The following is a 17325-nucleotide window of genomic DNA, read 5'->3' on the forward strand; positions in this document are numbered from 1 at the left end:
GCTATTATATTGTTAACTTTTTATTATGGAACAATTGAATACAAAATGATGTCACCATCTTTTAAAGTTTTTGTTTGTTGAAAACTGGCTAGGATTTTGCTTCATGCCTTTATTGCCATATCTTTTACAATAATTTCTTTGCTTTTGTATTTATTTGTTACCAGGATTCACATGACATCTTTGGTTTTCATTTTAAAGAATAATCATGTATGGAAAACCACAAACAAAAAATAAACTAAAAAAATCAAAATTTTATCATAGTACACTGTAGGTGCTTATCTCTGTTAGCCATAGACATATATTCAAAATTTATTTTAATCCACAGCCAATATTGTAACTTTTTAAAACATACTAAATTGAATTTTGTTTTAAATAGTAATAAAACAAAACAGTTGAGTAAATGCTTTAATCTAGTGAAATAGACAACAGGGTTAAAGGCAGCATTACTCTGTTCCCTCAACAACAACAGATCTTCCAGTTGAGGGCAGTTTTGTCAGGTATGGAATGTAGTCAGTGTGTGCAATTGGACAATCTGAATATCTATACATATTCCTGCTAGGAAGCCCTTTGTGGAGATTTGTGAAGAAGCAAAAAGCAAGATAGAACTTGTGTTCAAATTCTGAATTGCACGTTAAAACAAGCAAGGTAAGCACTATTTTTAAAAGATTTTTCTTAACCATCAGAATACATCCATATGATGTTTTCAAAGCTGGGGAGATAAAACTAAGAATACAAATTGAACTGGAATTAGAAATCAATTACTACATCAACTTTAGAATTTAAACAGTACAAACGTTTTCAAGTTTCTATCTCACTATACCTTGATTTTTGTTTTTTAAAAGGTTATTTTAGTTAGTATTACACACATAAAATATCCAACAATATTATTAAAACATAAATGTAATCAGTTAATAACTGATGATAGAAGTAATACTGGTCACATATTTTGAAAATGTTAAATTTATCTACATAATATGAAGTTATAAATATCTCCTATTGATTTGTTTTACTACTTCTATTTGTACAGATGATCCATATGTATATACTTAAATCAAAATAAGCAATTTTGAGAAAATACCCAGAAGAAAGAGTCAAAGATACTGGTCTACAATTGTGAAAACAATGTTTTCTGAAACTTAGGGAGAGGAAACTCAGATTTTAAGTGAGACCTGGGTCCTGCTGTTATTTACTGGCTTTTCTTTATTGGGAGTTAGGGGAACTGGGATTAAACGGTAATTTTTCTATAAAGTTTTTAGTGGCTATAAATGAAGAATGATGTTTCAGTCAAATGATAGCCCCTTCCTATTTTTGTTCTTGTAAAAGATCGTTTTTATTTGATTATTAAAGTATTCCTAAATAATTTCATTACAAAATGGAACGAAAAGTCATATTGTTAGGATAACAAACATTTTAGCACTTGGAGCTTTTAAACAGATGAATGCCATTGTTTTTTAAACAAACGAAACACTTTATTTTTGTTTCAACTAGTAATTCATTTATTTTCTCTTTCTATGGTAGTATTCTGCTAACATAGTAATAATCCGAATTTCTCTCTGGGTGTATAAATATATTACAGTCAAATCCTGAGATATACAAGTAAGAAAAGGACTCAAAACCCTCAGATTTATGGAACTCTTGATCAAGCTAAATGTTAAAGTTTCTTCTCACAACCAAATCCATTGATCAAGCTTAGTCTTTATTATTTAAAACCTACTGTAGGAGCTAAAACTTGCACATATGGTTGATATGGACTTATGACTAATTGTCATGGGAGAAATCTTTAATGGTTTGTGGTTTCATTTAATGTAACTTTATATGTAATATAAAAATTATTTTGTTTTTTTAAGGGTTTTTTTTTCTATGTTTCTTTGCATTAAATTCAAAACCATGAAAGTTAACCTGAAGACTATTAGAGTTATTTTATAAAAATCTATGTCTGAACATTAACCCATGAGTTTGGATGTAACATATTATAAACCAACAGATTGAGCTGGTCTATAACTCAATGGTAGAGCACTTGCCTAGCATGCTCGAGGCCCTGGGTTTAATCCCCAGCACTGCAAAATAAACAAGTAAATAAAAGCCACCAGATTTAATGGCATTTATAAACTCATACAGCAGGTTTAGATGACATTTTAAAATTTAAATCAGTTTTTTAACTAATACATAACACAAAATTACATATACATGGTGTAACAGTGATGTTTCAATACATATTTACATTGTAAATATGTTTAAATCAGGTTAAGCATATCTACTCAAACATTTATCATTTCTTTCTGATGAAAACATTCAAAATCCTTTCTTCTAGCTTTTTGCGATATATGGTATGTAATTATTATCTATAGTCACCCTTCTGTGCAATAGCACACCAGAACTTGCTCCTGTGTAACTACAATTAGTATCCCTTGATCAACTAGTTATGTTGATTTTTTTTTAAATAATCTAACAGGTAACTTAAGAACATTGGAGAATTTGATTTTATGTATATGTAGCTGATTAGAGGTTGGATATTCAAACACAAATTCATTTTGAAAATAATACATTTCAAGCAGATTGCATTATTTGGGGCATTATTAAAATAATGCTGTGCCAGGTAAACCCAGTGACTTAGGACTGAGGCAGGAAGATTGCAAGTTTAAGATCAGCCTCAGCAAGTTGTCAAGATTCTATTTCAAAATAAATTTTAAAAAAAAGAGAGCTAGAGATGAAACTTAGGAGTAGAGCACCTGAGGGTTCAATCTCTAGTAACACAAGAAAAAAAAATCTGCCATGTAATATGAAGTTGTAGACTCTGAATTTTAAATTCTGTTTGGGGTATGTATATATTTATTCTGTTTTATAATTTTTTGTTTTCAAGAGCTCAGACTAGAATGAATGTAAAGCCAAGAAAAGAGACTCTATGGTATAAAGGGAAGTCAGTGGGTAAAGTAATTGTAACAGGAAAAGATGCAAGAACTACAAAATATCAAAATTCGTTATGGTTAATATTGAGTTATAAATTCTCTAAAATGTAATTTTGGTAATTAAGATTTTATCTTTAGAAACATGTGCTATTAACACTTTTTATTCAAAGAAAGAGACTGAGGCAATGTATGTTAGATCCCAGTACTAGAAGATTCTAAGGAAGGAAATGTCTACCCTTTTTTATATGTATTAAAAATTACCAGGGCTGGGGTTGTGGCTCAGTGGTAGAGTGCTCACCTAGCATGCATGAGGCCCTGGGTTTGATTCTCAGCACCACATAAAAATAAAGGTATTGTGTCCACCTACAACTAAAACAAAATATTTTTAAAAAATTATTGAATACTTCACAAAGCTCTTTATGTATTTTATAGGTAAATGATTATACAGAGCATCTTTTCTTTATATGACTTCCAGATGAACCCATTTCATAATCAGGTGATCCTTATCTTATGGAAGGATTATTAGAGATCTACCAGATACCCATTTTACAGTTGAGGAATTGAGGCTAAGGGAAGGTAAGTGCAGGCAGACACTGCAAGTTTAGTAGCAGGGCTGAGATGTGTTTATCACTGAATGACATTACATAGCAATACTAAATGGGAGAGAGTAAAGCATTTCTTTCCCCTGTTTTTGGTGATAAGAAGACAGACCCAGAGGTAAAGTTTGCTGAGACTTTTTAAAAAAACCTACACTTATTCTGACCTGAGGTTTTGCCTGTCATAGGAAGCTAAGATTGAAAGCCTTGAGGGTACCCGGGCATGGTGGTACACGCCTGTAATCCCAGTGAGGCAGCGGATTGCAAGTACAAAGCCAGCCTCAGCAATATAGTAAGACCCTAGGCAACTTAGCAAGACCCTGTCTCTAAATAAAATACAAAAACAGACTGGGGATGTGGCTCAGTGGTTGAGTGCCCTTGGGTTCAGCTCCTGGTACAAAAAAAAAAAAAAAAAAGGAAAAAGAAAAAGAAAGAAAACCTTGAGAGTGAGGAGGTGGTGGAGGTGGGATGGGGAACTACTTGCCTCCCTCAGTAACTTTAGTGAAGATCTTATTTAAACTCTCCCCACCAGGTAAAATCAGTTCATAAAGGCTGATGGGGAGAAGGTCCCATGATTCCTTTAAATCATGATTTCTCTCCTTTCTCAAAAGTTTGACTCAAGGCTTGACCCAATCAATCTCTGGGGCCAAGGAACCTGCTTTAATAGGCATCTCACTATCTAAAGAGTAAGTATGATAAAATGCCTAGTTCAGACTTACTTCCAGTTAATAATCAGTGGGGTTGAATTTAATCTTTGCTTTAGTGAAATTTCTAGTCAGGAGGGGTACTGGATATGTTTATATATTCCCATGGTCTATTTTTCAAACTCTCTGCTCCTCTCTCCTGGAGAGGAGGGACACTTAGCAGAAGCTCAGGCTGTCCCCAGTCTTCATATGGAATGTAATCATTAGTCATAACTACCCCTCACTTCTCACCCCTACCTAGATATAAACTAAAAAATAGAACAAACTTGAGCTTAAAGTCCTCAACTGTGCCTTTAAATTAAAAGAACTCCTCTGTAAATGTATTTACCTATAAATTGGTTGGTCTTCCTGACCTGTGGATGTCACTGTGGAACCTCCTTTCTGTGCGAAGCTGACCTTGCTGTGACCCTCAACTGTAAAGAAAAGTTAAACTTATACCATCCTTTACCTTTTTCACAATACAAGGGCACTGAATAGCCTTTGACGAATATTTGTGGAATTTAGTGTTCAGCAAAAGGAGTAAGACCGGGGATATTAGTGAAATTATTGAACCATGAACCATTTCACTTTTTTAAAAGTTTATAGAATGTTATCACTACATAGATTCTGAAAATTTTAGTTCATATAAAAATTTGAAATATGATAGGTAAAGTCAGTAGTCAAAATTTTCCAGTAAGTTTCACCAAACTGCATATTTTTTCTTCACTTATTTCAAGTAAATGAGAAAGAAGAAATGTCTCTTAAGTCACCTGACTTGCTCAATGGAGCTTCATTTCTCTAATAGATATTTATAAAATGCAATAAGGAAGGGATTACAATTTGACACTGGAAAATAATGCAATCGGGATAGAGAAGAAAGAAAAGTTTAGTCAAATACCACAGCTGAGTAACAGTGTACGAGGAAAGCAGAACAAAAACAAGAAAAACTCCCTGCAAAGAAATGCCTTACTGGGGCTGGGGTTGTGGCTCAGTGGCAGAACATTTGCCTAGCACAAGTACAGATGAGGCACTGGGTTCAATTCTCAGCACCACATATTAAAAAATAAATGAATAAAATAAAGGTCTATCAACATCTAAAAAAGATTTAAAAAAAAAAAAAAGAAATGCTTTACTGATGCCTACCATTAACGTCCTGATCAAAAACTGTCAGAAATTTGTTCTACTCTCCAAGTAGAACAGCCCATTTTCATAAAAAGATTCCTTCTGTTAGAATCAGCCCCTGTGCTTTGTCTTTGCTTGGACAAGAAGTTATTCCCATAATATGGAGTTTTGAATAAAAGAGAATAAAAAGAAAAACAAAATTATCAAAATTTCAAAAGCGATGAGTCAAACTACTAGGTGACCAGTCAGTTGTGAATGGTTAAAAATAATTCATTTGGTTTTAAAAATTAGCTTTCTAACTGCTTCTGTTAGATTTCTGAAAAATGTATCTATTTGGATATTTTAATTTTATAGAAATATATATGAGATGGTTGGAAGAAAAATTAGAACCTATTGAGAGTGATTGGAAGATATTCTAACCAAACTAAAGGCAATTTTATACATGTATACTTAGAACATACATATTGAATTTAAAGAATTTTAAGTGTTTAGTTCAAATTTTTTGGCTCACTTCTACTATTGGCAGTTTGTTGAAATATTCTCTGGCTTGGACTTTTCCCCTTTATGTAGAATTGAAATGTTCATTTGAGCAACATTTGAGAAACAGGAATTTTTCCATAGAATTAAAGAATTCCAACACAGTTGCTCCTTGCAAAATAGCTTTAGCAGTGGTATACTTGAAAAACTAACAAAAATAATGGGAATAGCAGGTCTCTGGATTGGGGGAAATCCTGCAGATGAAACTTTATTTTAAAATTTTGAAATAAGTACAGATATAGGACACAGCCTCCAATACTCTTTAATTATGAGTTTCCCTGTGCATTTTATCTGTTTAACTCATTCTCACAAAATGATGGGGAGAGAAGCTTGATGAAGAAACCTGAGCAAGTTAGGATCCATTCTTCTTTCTCACTTATTTTTAATAATGTAAAACAAAAACAAAAGAAAATGCAGTTCATTTGAACCTTATCAATGGAGATTAAGCTGCTAGTTTCACCTATGATATTTCACATTTTTACAGGGACAAAAATTTTCAGAGTCCAGGCACATTGAAAGGAAATTTCGTTAACATAAATTTTTTTATGTGAAAGTAAATGAAGATCCTGAAGGATAACTTAGCAGAAGAATTTGTTTAGTTTAATTTATAGCCTGGAATACTTATAAAACTACTAGAAAAGTAAATGTAGAATAAAAGATTTTTTTATTCCATAAAACTTAATTCCCCTTCAAATTTATAATTTATTTTTAAGGAGAAATATCATATGGTCTAAAAACAGAACTAATCATTTTTGAAAAGAAGAAAGACAATCAAATTTGCATTTATTTGTCCTTTTAATTTCTGATCTGTTGTTTTTCATGTTGAAAATCTTACATGTACAAAACATTCAAATGCAGACATGTTGTGTACTTCAAATTTTAAACTCATTTCTTTTTTCACTTTTAACATGAATAATATCAAGTATTGTATAGTTTGTACTTATAGGCTGAACTCAATTGAGTCATTATTTTCCATGAAGACTCTGATCCTAAAATTTGAAATAATCTCCCTATTCTCTCTAACTTCTGATTTTTTTTTTTTTTTTTTTTTTTTTTTGATTCTGGGGATAGATCCCAGGGGCACTCTATCAATGAGCTACATACCCAGTCTTTTTTTCTTATTTGTTTACTGGTGCTAGGGATTGAACCCAGGGGTGCTTTACCACTGAGTTACATCCCTAGTCCTTTTTATTTTTTATTTTGAGACAGGATCTCACTAAGTTGTCCAGGCTGGACTCAAATTTGCAGTCCTCCTGCCTCAAAACCCTGAGTTTCTGGGATTACAGGCATGCACCACCATGCCTTGCTTGATTTCAGAATCTTAAAAGTGAATTTGACCTAGAATTTTGTTTTTGTTTTTATATTTGTTTTTATATTTGCTATATTTTAAAATCTTGATGCATCTCCTGTATTACATCTTCCTGATTAGGAAGGTCTGAATTATTTTGGCATGTAAACAAATTCCATGAGGGCAAGAATTTTTTTTTTTTTTTTTGTCTATACTTTTGACTACTAATTTCCCAGTAAATTATGTTTGGCACATGGTTAATACTCCATAAATATTTGTTGAAAAAATTTGTGGTATCATTTAACATCCAGCCTTCCCTGCAGCATGTTCTCAATAAAAGTTGTTGAATATATAATTGCTCGGTCTGGGGGTGTGTATGGTTGGGTGTGTAACTGGAGATTGAACCCAAGATTTTGTGAATGCTGGGAAAGTACTCCACCACTGAGCCACATTCCCGCCCTAACTTCTGGGTTAGTTTTGATTTGTACAAATACGTACTAAACCTCACCCTCTAAAAAACCTGTGATGAACCTGTTTCAGGGGGTGGGGTGAAGAAGGCATGGTAGTACACACCTGTAGTCCCAACTACCGGGGAGACTAAGGCAGGAGGAACACTTGAGCCCAGAAGTTCAGGCGGCAACATAGTGAGTACCTATCTCAAGAAGAAAAACGAAGTAGGGGAGAGAAAAGATGAGTCTTTTGGGGATTGCGAGTGTAGACCAAATTTTCCAAACCAAAATAAGTTGAGACTTTATGGCTTTAGTTTTCACAAGGTAATGATATAAAGTCTTTAGTCATAAAGTCAGCAATATCAGTACAATCATGTTACACAGAGCATCATAGATTTTTATCATTTCATATATAGAGGTGTTTTTTAAATTTTTTTTTTTTTTTTTTTTTTTTTTTTTTTTTTTTTTTTTTTGGTACTGAGGATTGAACTCAGGGGTCTTAACTACTGAGCCACATCCCCAGCCCTTTTTTTAAAATATTTTATTTAGAGACAGTCTCCCTGAGTTGCTAAGTGCCTCTTTAAATTGCTAAGGCTGACTTTGAATTCACAGTCCTCCTGAGGCTGGCTTTGAATCCACAATTCCAGCCCCCAAATTTCTAGGATTACAGGTATGCACCACCGTACCCAGCTAGACTAACTTTTAAGAAATAAGAACAGAAGCCAAGTGCAGTGATGTACATCTGTAATCCTGGCAATTTGGAAGAGTAAGGCAAAACAATAGCAAATTCGAGATTAGTTTGTCAATTTAGTGAGACCCTGTCTCAAAATGAAAAAGGGCCGAACATGTAGCTCAGTGGTAGAGCACCCCTGGGTTCAATCACCAGTAAAACACACACACACACACACAGTTATAATTTTCAGATAGTAAAATATATGCTTTGGTTTTTATGGGATCTTTCATTTTAATATTTCTTATTTCATGATGAGCAGTATCAAATATCCAAAGTATAGTATGTCATAAGGTTTCACTGTGCCGTCAGCTAACAAAAAAGATTTATATAAATCTCTAGATTCTGAAAATAGGGCTGAGGACATAGCTCATTTGGTAGAGTGCTCACCTCCCGTGCACAAGACCCTGGGTTCAGTCCCCAGCACCACAGTAAATAAATAAATAAATGAATATATAAATAAAATCTGTAGATTCTGAAAATAATGACTATAGCAAACACATTTTTCTATAAAGACTTATGTATTGGGTATGATTTGAAGTGGGTTTGTTTCAAGTCAACAATCCTCTCTGTTTTGTGTCATCAAAAAACTTTTAGTGAGGCTGGGGTTGTAGCTCAGTGGTGGAACACTTGCCTCACACTCGTGAGGCACTGAGTTTGATCCTCAGCACCATATAAAAGTAAATAAAATAAAGGTATAGTGTCCATGTACAACTAAAAATATTTTTTTTAAAAAATCATTTCGTGAAGGAGTGTTTACTTATTCATTCAAAAAGTATCTATGCCCCCAAAAAAGATTTAGGGCCCAATGGAGGATAGAAGTAAATGGATAAGGCGTAATCCTTTACCACTCTTTAGGAAGAGGCCAGCACATGAATGTCATTCATGTTATCTTTAAAGATGTTGGAGATGTACCCAATATGCTCTAAGCTTTCTCTAACAGCCTATTTTAAAGCTTTTGTTTAGGGATTTATGTAAATCCTTCTTAAATGTATCTACTGAAGTGATGGATATGAAAATATTAATGTGCTTTATCAGAAATACTTTATCAAAACTTAATTTTAAATTATTTTTAGTCCTTATTTCTGTCAACCAGAGGTTACTTTGTTCATCATATTCTAGAGGAATTGGCAATGAGGGGCACAGGAAGTTCACTGTGTACTACTTAAGGGTCTTTTTTTTTAAATATTTTTTAATTGTCAGTGGACCTTTATTTTATTTATATGTGATGCTGAGGATCAAACCCAGTGCCTCATACATGCTAGGCAAGTGCTGTTCCACTGAACCCAAACCCCAACCCCTTAAAGGTATTTTCCCCCCAAAATATCTCAAGATTGAAAACACATGTTCTAATTTTTATTTTTATTTTTTTTTTGTACCAGGGATTGAAACCAGGGTGCTTAACCACTGAGTCACATCCCCAGCCCTGTTTTATACTTTACTTTGAGACAGGGTCTCACTAAATTGCTGAGCCTGGCTTTGAACTCACGATCCTCCTGACTCAACCTCCCAAGTTTTTGGGATTACAGGTGTGTGTCACCACACCCAGTGCACATGTTCTAATTTTTTTTTTCTTTTTTTTTTTTTTTTTGTGTGTGTGTGTGTGGTGCTGGGGATTTGAACCCAGAGCCTTGTGCTTGTGAGGCAAGCACTGTACCAACTGAGCTATATCCCCAGCCTCCTACGTGTTCTGATCTTAAATGCCAGGATTGGTGAGCAAATTTGCACTCATCCTACTGGTGCTGTCACATACCACCACCCCCTTATTTTTTTAATAGGCAAAATACAGATTTATTGAAGGTAAAGGTAGAAGTAGCACTCTGCAAGGTAGAGTGGAGTGGGCCAGGCAAGAGAGAGATGCTCAAGACCAAGTGTATATATATCCTTTCATTTCAACTTTCTAGATTATCTTGTCCTAGTTCTCAGTTTAGTGCCCCCCCCTCCCTCTCTCTCTCTCTCTCCCTCCCTCTTTAATATATGTTTATTAGTTGTTGATGGACCTTTATTTTATTTACTTATTTATATGTGGTGCTGAGAATCGAACCCAGTGCCTCACACGTGCTAGGCAAATGCTCTACCACTGAGCCACAACCCTAGCCCCTAGTCTCATAAAATACTCATTAATGGTTGTCTTTGATCACATCACCCCTGAATTATCATTTTTCCAGACTCTTATCTTCCTTATGTTGTTTTTGGAGCAATATTCAATATCCAGGCATGGATTTAGTATAATTTTGGGAAAGTAAAAGTTTTGTTTCCTGTTCAGTAATTTTCGAGCGTCTCCCAGAGTGGTAAGTTTCAGGTTTCTTGGAGAGATTTTTCAGGATGCTGATTAAATGCAAATATACTTAACTCCTCAATCTCTTCCCAGGGTGGTGCTGATAAGCTCAGAGCAGAGCCCTTTCTTCAGTTTCCTCTTCACTTTTACCTAGGTTTAAGCATGTTTTACATTATGTTCTTGGACAAATGGGTATAGAGAGAAGAGATAAATCTCAGCCAATGTATTAAATCAGCAAATAGAAATTATTATATCAGCCCACTGTCATATTCCCACAAATAGAATTTTTTTTCTTTTTTCCTTTTTGTAGTGTTGAGCATCAAACCCAGAATCTTGCACATGCCAGGCAAGTGCTCTAAAAAAATGAGCTACATCTCAAACCCCTAAACTGTTCTTATCTACTAATAATCAGCCAAATCAGGCTCACCTAAATTGTGTCACATACAAATTTAGGAGTGCACTAACTCTGGCTGTTCCTTCATTTGAAAATGAACTAGCTGGACTAAGTGATCTTAAAAACTCATTTCAGCTCTAAAATTTTAATGTTTCCACTAAAGTCAGAAACTGTTATCTCTGAGCTTGATGCAGTGGCGCATGCCTGTAATCCTAGCAGCTTGGGAGGCTGAGGCAGGAGAATCTCAAATTCAAAGCCAGCCTCAGCAAATCAGTGAGATCCTAAGCAACTCGGTGAGAGCTTGTCTCTAAATAAAATATAATAAAGGGCTGGGGATGTGTCTCAGTGGTTAGGCACCCCTGGGTTCAATCCCCAGTAACCCCCCAAAAAAAACTGGTACCTATGAATGACTTTCTTAACAGCTTTTTTTTTTTGCCATTTTATATTCAAATATTGTCTGGAGAAACATATCACAGCTAGCATGGAGATTTTATATATATATATATGTATATGTATATATACTTAGATAATATATGGATATATTAGGTACATTCTGCTAGAAAGAATGCTGAATATGTTAGAAAATGATTAAATTTCCATTTAGAGAGTTATACTTGTAGCAGAATTCTTTTCTTTGGGGAGGGGTACTGGGGACTGAACCCAGAATACTTTTTACCCTTGAGCTACATCCACATCTCCCCAGCCCTTTTTGTTTTGAGACGAGATATCTCTAAATTTTGCTGGTTTTGAACTTGTGATCCTCTTGCTTCAACCTCCCAAGTAATCGAGATTATAGGCGTATGCCACTGCACCTGGCTTGTAACAGAATTCTAAAAAACAAAACAACCCAAAACCTCACAAATAAGGGTGAGAAGCCAGCAAGGTGACCCATGCATACAGGAGCATCCCTGCAACTTGGAAGACTGAGGCAGGAGGCCAGCCTCAGCAATTTAGTGAAACACTGCTTCAAAACTAAAAAGGGCTGGGGATGTAGCTCAGTGTAGAGTGCCCCTGGGTTCAATTCTCAGTGACACACATACACACAAAGATTTACCAAAGTTTTCATCATGTGCTTTAGCTAATTACATTTTCTCAGTTGGTTTTAGTCAGAAAGTCCTTTCTTCCCAACTTCCTTTGGTGCTGGAGAATGAACCAAAGACCTGGTACAGGCTATGCAAATGGGTGCTGGACCACTGAGCTATATACCCAGCCCTTTCATTAAATTTTATTTTGTGACAGAACCTCCTTGAGTAGCCCAATGTGGTCTTGAACTTGCCATCCTCTGCTGTAGTCTCAGAAATAGCTGGGATTGCAAGCATGCACCACCACACCTGGCTAGTAAGTCTTTATTTCCTGTAGAAATAATTTTTTAAATGTGTTCACTTCTTACTTTTAATACAATCAACATCTTTTAACTATCTCCACATGCCTTAAGATTAACTCTAATTATATTTTACTGGAAATTGCAGGACCTTTACTAAATCTCTATCGACTAATAGCATAGAATGAAAATTGATTTACTAAATAAAATTTTGGTTAGCATCTTGATTTCTCATGATGTATCTCTGTCAAATAAAAAGAGTGTAATTCTTTACCAAGGGCTCAATTTAGTTAGTTGTTACTTAAAATAGAATTTAACAATTTTTTTCCACACAAAATTCAGTCAATTTTTTTTTAAAGTCAATGCACAGAATTAATATACCAGGTACTAGAGAAGTTCTAAGGTTTTCTTTTGTTTTGTTTTTGTTTTTGAGATGGGATCTCACTGTATTTCCCAGGCTGGTGTCAAACTCATGGACTCAAGTGATTCTTCTCCCTCTTTAGCCTTCCTAGTAACTGGAACTACAGCCATGCACCACTGTGCCTGGCAAAATTATTATTAATTATTACTATTATTATTATTTGTACCAAAGATTGAATCCAGGAGTGCTTAACCACTGAGCCACATCCCCAACCCTTTTTATTTTGAGACAGGCTCTCACTAAATTGCTGAAGTTGGCCTCAAACTTGTAATTCTCCTATCTTAGTCTCCTGAGTTGTTTGGACCATGCCTGGCTCTGCTTTCTTTGTCAAAGTATATTTTAAAATAATGTAAATCCTGACTACATACATTTAATAAAGACTATGCAATGATAGAAATGAAAAGTTGTATCCCATCGTGTACAATGAATCAAAATGCAGTCTGTAAAAATAAAAAAATTAATAAAAAAATTAAAAACAAAGTCATCAAAAATTAAAAATGAAAACAAAAAAACTCATTACAATATTTTATTATTCTACAGTATTGGTGATTGAAACCAATAGTAACTCTGTGGGTACTGAGTACCCACTGGGCTATATCCCCAGGCTTTTTCATTCATCTTAAATTTTGAGACAGGGTCTTGTTAGGTAGCCCAGGCTGGCCTCAAACTTGACATCCTCCTGCTTCAGTTTCCTTAATAGCTGGAATCATGGGTGTGTGCTACCACATCCAGCTACAATATTGTACTTAAAAGTGGTATCTTTTAACTGGGCGCAGTAGTGCAAGACTGCAATCCCAGTGACTTAGGAGGCTGAGGCAGAATTGCCAAATTCAGGTTTTGTTTTTGTTTTGTGATACTGGGAACTGAACCCAAGGCCTTGAACATGCCAGGCAAGCACTTTACCACTGAGCTACATCCCCAGGCCTAATTGCCAAATTTAAAGATGCCTCAGCAATTTAGTGAGGCCTTGTCTCAAAATAAAAAATTAAAAGGGCTAGGCAAACCTGGTACCAAAATATATATATAAATATATAAATAAAATGGTATAGTTTATGTTTGTAAACTGTACTTCAATAAAGGTGACTTTACAAAATCAGTGCTGTAACTCCTGAGCTATGGAATCTTTGCCCAAAGGTCACTCTGTTTTGGGGGGTTACTGGGAATTGAACTCAGGGACACTCAGCCACATCCCCAGTCCTACTTAGTATTTCATTTAGAGACAGGGTCTCATTGAGATATTTAGTGCTTCAGTTTTGCTGAGGCTGGCTTTGAACTTGGAATCCTCCTGCCTCAGCCTCCTGAGCCACTTACTTTACAGGCGTGTGCCACTGTGCCCCGCTCAAAGAGGATTTTTAAAAGGGGGCAAGAGGAAATGTTTAATGATATTGCTCCCTGGGATAGAAAACAAAACATGGTGCCGTGGCACACACCTGTAATCCGAGTTACTGGGGAGGCTGAGGCAGGAGAATCTCAAGGGAATAGCCAACCTTGGCAATTTAACAAGACCCCTTTCCCAAATTTAAAAAAAAAAAAAAAAATTGTTAGAAACTTCCAGACCATCGCTTTCATTCAGAAATCATGTCTTTCACTTTTAATCTGGAATACTCAATATTTTATAATATTGAAAATTTTAATAATATTGAAATATTTGAAGCTCACAGGTCAGTTTTTTTTAATACAGTGCCTCTCAACTAGGTAATCTGATTTTTCCCATGATTTTTGTATGTTATATATAAGGTTTTAATGGATTATCACACAAAGTGTTATCCTTAGTGCATTGTCAGGAAACATTATGTCCATTAGTTCCAATACTGATAACTTTGATCACTTGGTTAAATGTCTGTCAGGTTTCTTTAGTGTAAAATTTAAAAGATTTTTCCTTTTGTAATTAATAAATACCTTCTGAAGAGAGATTTTTAGTCTGTCTTGTTATTCTGAAACTTTATAGTTTTGTGGGACTGGGATTGTGGCTCAGTGGTGGATCACTTCCCTAGCATGTGTGAAACACTGGGTTCTGTTCTCAGTATCACATACAAATAAATATAAAAAGGTTCATCAACAACTAATAAAATATATATATTTTTTAAAATAACCTATAGTTTTGGCCGCATCTACTTCGAGAATGAAGACCTTTCTCAGTGGTCAGACTGTCGACATTACCAGAAACTGTCCACATTACTCTGAAGGGACGCACAGTTATTGTGAAGGGCCCAAGAGGAACCCTCTGGAGGGATTTCAATCATATCGATGTAGAACTCAGCCTCCTTGGAAAGGAAAAGAAGAGGCTATGGGTTGACAGATAGTGGGGAAATAGGAAGAAATTGGCCACTGTTCACACGATCTGTATTCATGTACAGACCATGATCAAGGGTGTTACCCTGGGTTTTCGTTACAAGATGAGGTTTGTGTACGCTCACTTCCCCACAACGTTGTTATTCAGGAGAATGGGTCTTTTGTTGAAATCCAAGATTTCTTGGGTGAGAAATATATCCACAGAATTAGGTCTTGAAGGAAATGATATTGAACTTGTTTCAAATTCAGCTTCTTTAATTCAGCAAGCCACAACAGTGAAAAACAAGGATTTCAGAAAATTTTTGGATGGTATTTATGTTTCTGAAAAAGGAACAGTTCAGCAGGCTGATGAATAAGATCTAAGAGTTATTCAGTCACAGAAACACAGTCCTGGAGAGTCAATTTGACATTTCAGTGATGCAATAAAAGATCTCTGTTGACTTTGGACTTAATTCTTTCCAACAGGTTGAATAAACTTGTGTTCTTTCAAAGGAAAAAAAATAACCTATAGTTTTGTACCGACCCATCATTCTTACCTTAATTAACTCTCAGTGTTGCAAAATGATGACTTATAGGTATTTTTACACTTAGGTATTTAATCCATTTGTAATTTTTATTGTTCTATTGTATTGGCTATAAATCAGTTGTACAAATATATTTTATTGGTTTGTCCTTTTCCCACCAAAACAAAATGCCATCTTTTTTTATTTTTATTGTAAACAAATGGGATACATGTTGTTTCTGTTTGTACATGGAGTAACAGCATACCATTTGTGTAATCATACATTTACATAGGGTAATGATGTTTGATTCATTGTTATTTCCTTCCCCCCCACCCCTCCCACCCCTCTTTTCCCTCTATACAGTCCTTCCTTCCTTCATTCTTGCCCCCTTTCCATCCCCCATTATGTGTCATCACCTGCTTATAAGTGAGATCATTCGTCCTTCGGTTTTTTGAGATTGGGTTATCTCACTTCACATATTCTCCAATTTCATCCATTTGCCTGCAAATGCCATAATTTTATCACTCTTTATGGTGGAGTAACATTCCATTGTATATATATGCCACAGTTTCTTTATCCATTCATCAACTGAAGGACATCTAGGTTGGTTCCACAGTCTGGCTATGATGAATTGAGCAGCTATGAACATTGATGTGGCTGTATCTCTGTAGTATGCTGATGTTAAGTCCTTTGGGTATAGGCCAAGGAGTGGGATAGCTGGGTCAAATGGTGGGTCCATTCCAAGTTTTCTAAGGAATCTCCACACTGCTTTCCAGAGTGGCTGCACTAATTTGCATCCCCACCAGCAATGTATGAGTGGACCTTTTTCCCCACATCCTCTCCAACACCTATTGTTGCTTGTATTCTTCATAATCGCCATTCTAATTGGGGTGAGATGGAATCTTAGTGTAGTTTTGATTTGCATTTCTCTTATTACTAAAGATGGTGAACATTTTTTCATGTTTGTTGATTGCTTGTAGCTCTTCTGTGAAGCATCTGTTCATATCCTTAGCCCATTTGTTGATAGGATTATTGCCATCTTTATTATTTAAATTTTCATAGACACTTGTTAATTCTACTCTATCCTATTCCTCTTACATTTCTTATTCCTATAGATGTGCTTCCTTATTAATTCCTACATACATTCTTCCATGTAATCTTTGGAACAATTTCATCCAATTCATGTTAAAATCCACTTTTGTAAGGATTAGCATAACAGTTAACAAGACCTTTCCCCTTCTGCATGAGAATTTGGCATTTCACCAAATTTCTAGCTAGTTCTCTGGCACCCTGATGATGTCAACTGTTACAACACTGCTTAGGATAACAAAAAATATTTGGTAAACTGGGCAGTGGTGCACACCTATAATCCCAGCAGCTTGGGAGGCTGATGCAGGAAGATTGCAAGTTCAAAGCCAGCCTCAGCAAAAGCAAGGCACTAAGCAACTCATTGAGATTCTGGCTCTAAATAAAACACAAAATCGGGCTGCTGATGTGGCTCAGTGGTTGAGTGTTCCCAAGTTCAATCCAGGTACCCAACCCCTCAAAAAAAAAAAAAATTGGTAAATTGCATCTTAACTAGGAGAAACTGGAAATATTTGAAGGAGACATCGTATTTTGAAGCTTCCAAATGTAGTCAAATAATTAGGTATGTCTTCCCAGAACTTTGGAAGATAGGCCTATTGGTATAGGGCCTAACACTTTTAAAATCAGGGGACTCCTGTCCTTGTTCCTATGGGTCTCCTCTATATCTGTTATATTGCTGTGGGGAATACCTGGCTCTGGCCTCCTATATTTTCCTAAGT

The 17325-nt window shown here is 35.3% G+C and overlaps 1 pseudogene across 1 annotated transcript; it reads left to right on the forward strand.

Annotated features, from left to right (window-relative positions):
- The first annotated feature begins 14835 nt into the window (after window positions 1-14835).
- On the forward strand, window positions 14836-15512 carry LOC306668079 (large ribosomal subunit protein uL6-like; annotated as a pseudogene). Its single transcript has one exon. The product of its transcript is annotated as a large ribosomal subunit protein uL6-like (transcript).
- Window positions 15513-17325: the final 1813 nt, after the last annotated feature.

Source organism: Sciurus vulgaris (assembly GCF_902686455.1).
Source record: "Sciurus vulgaris genome assembly, chromosome: 8".
NCBI classification, from domain to species: Eukaryota; Metazoa; Chordata; class Mammalia; order Rodentia; family Sciuridae; genus Sciurus; species Sciurus vulgaris.